This window comes from Triticum urartu, chromosome 6A (genome assembly GCF_056163025.1).
Source record: "Triticum urartu cultivar PI428250 chromosome 6A, HENAU_Tu73, whole genome shotgun sequence".
In the NCBI taxonomy this organism is placed as follows: Eukaryota; Viridiplantae; Streptophyta; class Magnoliopsida; order Poales; family Poaceae; genus Triticum; species Triticum urartu.
In genome coordinates this window covers 42358483-42365074 of record NC_141878.1, presented here as the reverse complement: position 1 = coordinate 42365074, position 6592 = coordinate 42358483, and the positions used below count along the sequence as shown (strand labels likewise).

Here is a 6592-nt window from a genome sequence, read left to right as displayed (position 1 = left end):
TCTGTAGTGTTTTCTTCCCATGCTTGTTTGGTGTTTATGTAATTGTTATGATCTGGAAATAAATTTCTCGCGGTGTCTGGTTTAGTTTAGTTTATGTCACAAGCTCTGCTTCTGTATCCAAGGTTGGAAAATTCTTTGTATAATAATTGGACTAAATTTGATTGTTGCCTGTCTATTGACATATGCAAGAATGGTAAAACTATAGTGCTAGTGCATAGCTGTAGTGCAGTTCTTTCTCAAGATATAGAAATATAACAGCTGAAACCTAAAAGTTGAAGAACTGTAGGCTGTAGCCATGGGTTGTGTACAGTCTAATTTCTTCAATTGGGTCATGATATGAGACTTTGTACCGAACACATGGGCAAAGTTATAAGACTAGATTTATCATTAAAAGTGCATTCATTATGAATTACTACTTTTATTTTTGGGTTAATTATCCTTTTGCCCTCAGTGGTGTCCATGTGCTCAGTTTTGCCCTCAGATGCGATTTGTCCTCAGTATTGCCCCTAGTCTGAGCACAGCAACTATGACGAGGCCAAACGGCCATATTTGAGTCCATTCCGTCCGCCAGCGTTAGTGGTTGTGGGTCCGGAGCTTACACATGGGACCGCGTGGACGTGGGTCCGGAGCTGACATGTAGGCCCGTGCAACTAAATCCCCAAATCATTGGCAACCCATCCGCCCGGTCGGCTGTCCTGCGCCGCCGCCACCGCCACCTGCGCCGCGGCCAGCACCTGCCCCCCCACCAGCTGCACGGCCTGCTCTGCCGCTACCTCCCTGCGCCTATGCTCCACGGCTACCTGTGACGCCCACCACCTTCCTGCGACGCCACGGGTGGGGCGCCCGCCACCTGCTCGATCCGCGGCGCGGCCTCCTTCCGTGCGCCCGGCCGGAGCGCTCAAAGGTGGGGGGCTGCTGGAGCTATTTAAACTAGGAGGAAGAACCTTAGGGCGAAATGGTGAGCAGCGGCGACCCCGGAGTATTTGGCGAGGCAGGCATCGGGCCGGAAATCCGCCGCGTCCATGACTGGGTTCCCGAGGGGTAAGTCTCGCCTCTTGTTTAGATTGAGCTTAGTTGTGCATTTGAACACTCGATTCGAGTAGGTTTGCCCAATTAGTGTGCTGATTGCGTCTTTGTTTTTCGCCGGTTAGGATGGAGTTGCGGTTTGCTTTCATGGTGCACATTAGAAGGGACCGATACATGTTCGATGCAAAGGATAAGAAGAAATACCAAGGAGGTTTTGATTATTGGTTGCCAATGGCTAGTAATTGGAGTTTCAGACAATTTGGGGAGGTAATTTGTAGCCAATATCCTTGGGGTTTGCTTGATGAAGTGGTATACAAATACTATGATGGGGAAAAGAATTGGGTGACAGTTAGTAATGATGAAGAGCTAGCTACTATGTTTGTTAGGCATAAAGAGAAAGATAATTTTCATGTGAGGCTGCAAGTTGATGTTCTTGAGTAGGCATTTGGACCTAGGATGGCGGGTGCAACATCTCGGGGAGAACCAAGTCATCGTAATGGCATCTCTAGCCAGAACAGTTTAGTTGGTGCACGGCGCCGTGGTGGCTCGACAAGTGTGGGCAACAGCGGTAGGGTCCCCCTTGAAGCGGAGCCTGATGGCTACAATTCTGGGGTTGATGAAGAGAAGCTATATTCTGATGTTATTCGGAATTTACGACGGGCACCTCGGACTGAAAATCAAGATGAGGCTCACAATGCAGTCCGTGTGGATGATGACGCGATGGATGAGGACGAAGACCTTGCAGCTGTTGAATGGGACCCTTTGAACCCTCATATGGAAGAAGGTACAGTTTTTGCATCCATGAATGAGTGTAGAAATGCACTTGTGACATACTGCATCAAGGTAGAACGTACTTTCAAAGTTGACAAGAGTGATCAAGTACGTTACAGAGTGCACTGTCCGACTGAAGGTTGTCCATGGAGGCTGCTTGCATCTAAAATGCGGAATAGCACTAATGTTCAGGTCAAAGTGAACCCTTTTAAGCACACATGCCAGGAATCAACCCTTAGGAAGGATACAATCAGTAGAGCCAAGTCAAGATGGGTGGCAGAAGAAGTCAAGAAGTGGGTGAAAGAAAACCAGCAAGTGGGTCCAAAGGAATTGCAGAAGAACATCAAAGATAAGTTCAAGATAGATTTACCATACGTGAGGTTGTTCAATGGTAAACAACATGCTATGGATTCTATTTATGGTAACTGGCAGGAAAGTTTTCAATTGTTGTATTCATTCAAAGGTGAAGTGGAGAGGACAAGCCCAGGTAGTATTGTAGATATTGATCACCACACCGTGGAGTACACATTCAGGGGAGTGACAAAGACCAAGGAATGCTTTAGGAGGGTTTTTGTCTACTTTGAGGCTTGTCGCCGGGGTTTTTTGGCAGGCTGCAGGCCTTATTTGGCTATTGATGCCACTTTTCTCACAGGGAGGTTTAAAGGACAGTTAGTAGCAGCTTGTGCAGTTGATGCACATAGTTTTGTATTTCCAGTTGCCTATGGTGTGCTGGAGACAGAGTCTGAGGAGAGCTGGACTTGGTTTTTGCATAATCTCCGCCGGGCTATTGCACATCCCAATGGGTTGGTCATTCATACAGATGCCTGCAAAGGTTTAGAAGTGGCCGTGGATAATGTGTTCCCTGGAGTAGAGCATAGGGAATGCATGCGTCACCTTGCTGCAAATTTCATGAAGAAATTCAAAGGAAAGGTGTATACCGACAATTTATGGCCAGCATCTTTGACATGCAGTGTGAAGAAGCACAACTACCACTTGAGGCAGTTATACATGAATCCCAAAGTGAAAGAATACTTGGAAACACACCACTCCAAGTTATGGGCCAGAAGCCAATTCAGTGAAGTGAGCAAAGTTGACTATGTGCACAATAATCTAGCAGAGTCTTTCAACTCAACGATCCGGAAACTAAAGGGTCATTATGTGGTGGATTTGCTTGACAGGATAAGGATAGAATACATGCAGAAATTTCATTATCGTGCAGGAATAGCCGAGGAAAAATTCATGGGCCACATTATCATCCCTGCCGTGATGAATGAACTGAAGCAGAAGACAACAGGCTTGGAAATGAACATGACTCTTTGCTCGGGTACCACAGCAGAGATATCATATTTGGATAAAGAGAAGAGGGAATGGAGATATCCAGTGGATTTAGAAGCTAGAACTTGCAGTTGTAGGCAATGGCAGATAACTGGGTTGCCATGCATTCATGCCTTGTTTTTCATCACTTCTCTCCCAGGTCCAGCAGGGAACATACATCAGTATGTGCATGATTACTACTCTGTTGCAAGGTTCAAAGCCACATATGCTTATGCCTTGCCTTCTATGGAGGGAAAACAACAATGGGACATGGTGGACCCTGGATTCAAGCTTTGCGCTCCAATTCTGAAGAGAGCAGCAGGTAGACCAAGGAGGAGTCGAAGCAGACCTCGCAGCGAAGGAGCTGGACTTGGAGCGAGGAAGCGTAAGTGCACAAGGTGTGGTGGGTCTGGTCATTTTGCTAAGTATTGTGATAACACAGTAGATCCAGCGTTCGGAGAGAGTTTCGATGAAGGCTTCGATGAAAATGTTGGTCAGCAGCTGGTTGCCTCAACAGATGATGAAAATGATGGTCAACAGCCGGTTGCATCAGATGAGGATTTTGACAAGGTTCCAAATGATGATGGTCAACAACCGCATGATTTTGACGATGATCCAAAATATCCTCCAAATAATGATTCAAGTGAGGCTCCAAATGGTGATCCAAGTGAGGCTCTAAATGGTGATCATGGTGATTCAAGTGAGGCTCCAAATGATGATCCAAGTGAGGCTCTAAATGGTGATCATGGTGATCCAAGTGAGGCTCCAAATGATGATCCAAGTGAGGCTCCAAATGGTGACCAACCTTCTGTTGTTGTGAGTTCTGCTAGGTATGTAAATCTTGCAATGGTCAAATACTATTGTACATCTATCACTTGACATGATCTCATTACCGTTTATGTTTTGCACAGCTCAATGGTAGGTTTGAAGAAGACGCACAACGTATCGACAACCAAGAGAAGAAGAGAAGAAACAATGAGCACAAGGTGCACGAGGAGCAAAGTGATGGCAAGAAGCTCAAGGAACAGACAGAAGCCCCAACGCTATCTATGAATAATTATGAAACATTATGAATAAGGGATGATGTTGTATTATGAAACATTTATCACTTGACATGTTGTATTTCTGTTGGATGATGTTATGGTGAGCACATGGTTTGACATGATAGAAGTATGTTAGACATGATGTTTGAATGAGCACATGGTTTTTTCCTTTTTTGATTTTTTTTAAATTTGTTTTGCTCATTTGAATTCTGGTCAAACTTAACTTTGACCAAGATTTAAACAAGTGTAAAACATCAAAATGAAAAACTAAGCCTGGATACTTCTTAGTCAATCCAAAATGAAGTTGTGGTGAGCTTTTTGAAATTTTCATGAAAAATGTGCTAAAAAGAGGGGTCCAAAGGTAGGGTAAACGGCCTCATTTCGAAGCAAAAAAAATTTCGACCTTGTCTAAATCAGCCAAATAACTTTCCTACACATATATTCTATATGTATAGACTATGTGCGCTGGTTTTTCCATTTTTTGATTTTTTTTAATTTGTTTTGCTCATTTGAATTCTGGTCAAACTTAACTTTGACCAAGATTTAAACAAGTGTAAAACATCAAAAAGAAAAACTAAGCCTGGATCCTTCTTAGTCACTCCAAAATGAAGCTGTGGTTAGTTTTTTGAAATTTTCATGTTCATTTCCCCAAAACACTTCTTTTCACTTCATACAAGAGAGTTTGAGATACTCGAGGTATCATATAATACACATGAACTTATCATTTAAATGTACGTAAAGCTTGTTTATCAACTTAAATCGTTAGTATATGACATAAGAAGACTATGTGCGCAGGTTTTTTATTTTTCTGATTTTTATTTAATTTATTATGCTCATTTGAAATCTGGTCAAACATAGCTTTGACTGCTCCAAACCCCTCCCAAACCCCGCTAAACCTAGCGCTGAATAAGGACCGTTCATCTAACCCTAGCGGCGATCAAGGGCCGTCGATCTAACCCTTCTAGAAGGAATCTGCGGGGAGGAGGGGGGCGATCCGCGAGATACAATCTGATTGGCTGGGAGACCCATTGTTTTTTAACAAATACCAGGCGCGCTGGATGGACTGTTGGGCCGTCTCGTGCTCTGGGCCTGAGACCGCAGTAAATAGCCCGTCTCAGCCTTTCCAGGCCTTGCATGCATGGAGGCGACGACGTGGGTTTGCATGCACGGGAGGCGGCGACGTGAATGCATGCGAGCGAGGCGAGCGAGGCGCGCTAGGTGAGCTAGGCTAGCGAGGCGAGCTAGGTGGTTCAGTGCAGTGGTTCAGGGCAGCGATTCACATGCACCGCCCGGTCAAAGAGCTATGCAGTGATTCAGATGCACGCACGCGTCCCATGCATCGTTTTGTGCAAAAATTTAAGTGTGCAAAACGTAACGGATACACACACGCGTCCGGATTCACACACGCACCGTTCTCATCCTTTCTCTCTTCCTCTCCCACGCACAGGCCTATAAATGGGGTGCCTCTCTTCCTCTCCCACCCACAAGCCAGATCCAATCCTCTCCAACTTCAAACACCCAAGCGACCGAGCCCTCCCCAAGCGAGACCAAGTGAAGATGCAGTTCAACGGGCCGACCTTCAACCGTCCGCCTGTCGTGCCGGAGCTGCGCTACCCACCGGGCGTGCTCGTGGAGAGGGAGCTCCGTGTGTGGGCTATTTCAAGGTGGAGGGGTTCCGTCGAACTCACCCGCGCCTTCCTCAGAGCCGGCTATGCCCACCTCCCACGGGGCTCGCCGAGGATGTTCACCCTCAATGAGGTTCGTGACCGCGGCGGCATCCTCCTACTGCTCACGGTCACCTTCACCAACCCGTTTGACGCGCGCGAGCTCCTCGGCCAAGTCTTTTGGTGCGGCTGCGAGGCCATCTTCTTCACCGTCTACAACATCTACACCAACTACGAACGCATCTTCCCCGCTCCAGGCCAGATGCACTCCCTTCCCTACGACGAGGAGGAGGAGGTGTGAAGATGAAGACGGTGTTCAAGGGGCGCGCGCGGCCAAGGTGGAAGAAGAAGGTCAAGCCCGGAGTCAAGCTCGTCATGTTTCGTTTTTTATTTTGTTGCTTTTCTATGTCGTGTCGTGTCGTGTCATGTTTCGTCATGTGTCTGTGAACTGTGAACTTATTTAAGTTATTGCAATGGTACGGTGTGTTCCATCTTATCTTATGTGTGTTAAATGTCCGTGCCCAAACATATCATTTCTTCCCTAAACAAGTCATGAAGTTCGAGAACTTGTGGTTTTCATTAATGAAAATCGGAGGGGGTGAGAAGCCCTCTGTTTCATTCAAACAAAAAGTCATGAACTAACATGCAAATTTATTCCCTTTAAATCCTAAACCAAGTGCCACTCTATCCCTAGACCAAGTGCCACTCTGACCAAAATCATGTGGTAGTGCAACATACATTTTCAACCTTCCAACCCTCCAAAATTTAAGTGCA

General features: G+C 46.0%; 1 pseudogene; it reads left to right on the top strand.

Annotated features, from left to right (window-relative positions):
- The first annotated feature begins 955 nt into the window (after window positions 1–955).
- LOC147963725 (uncharacterized) lies at window positions 956–4164 on the top strand (annotated as a pseudogene).
- Window positions 4165–6592: the final 2428 nt, after the last annotated feature.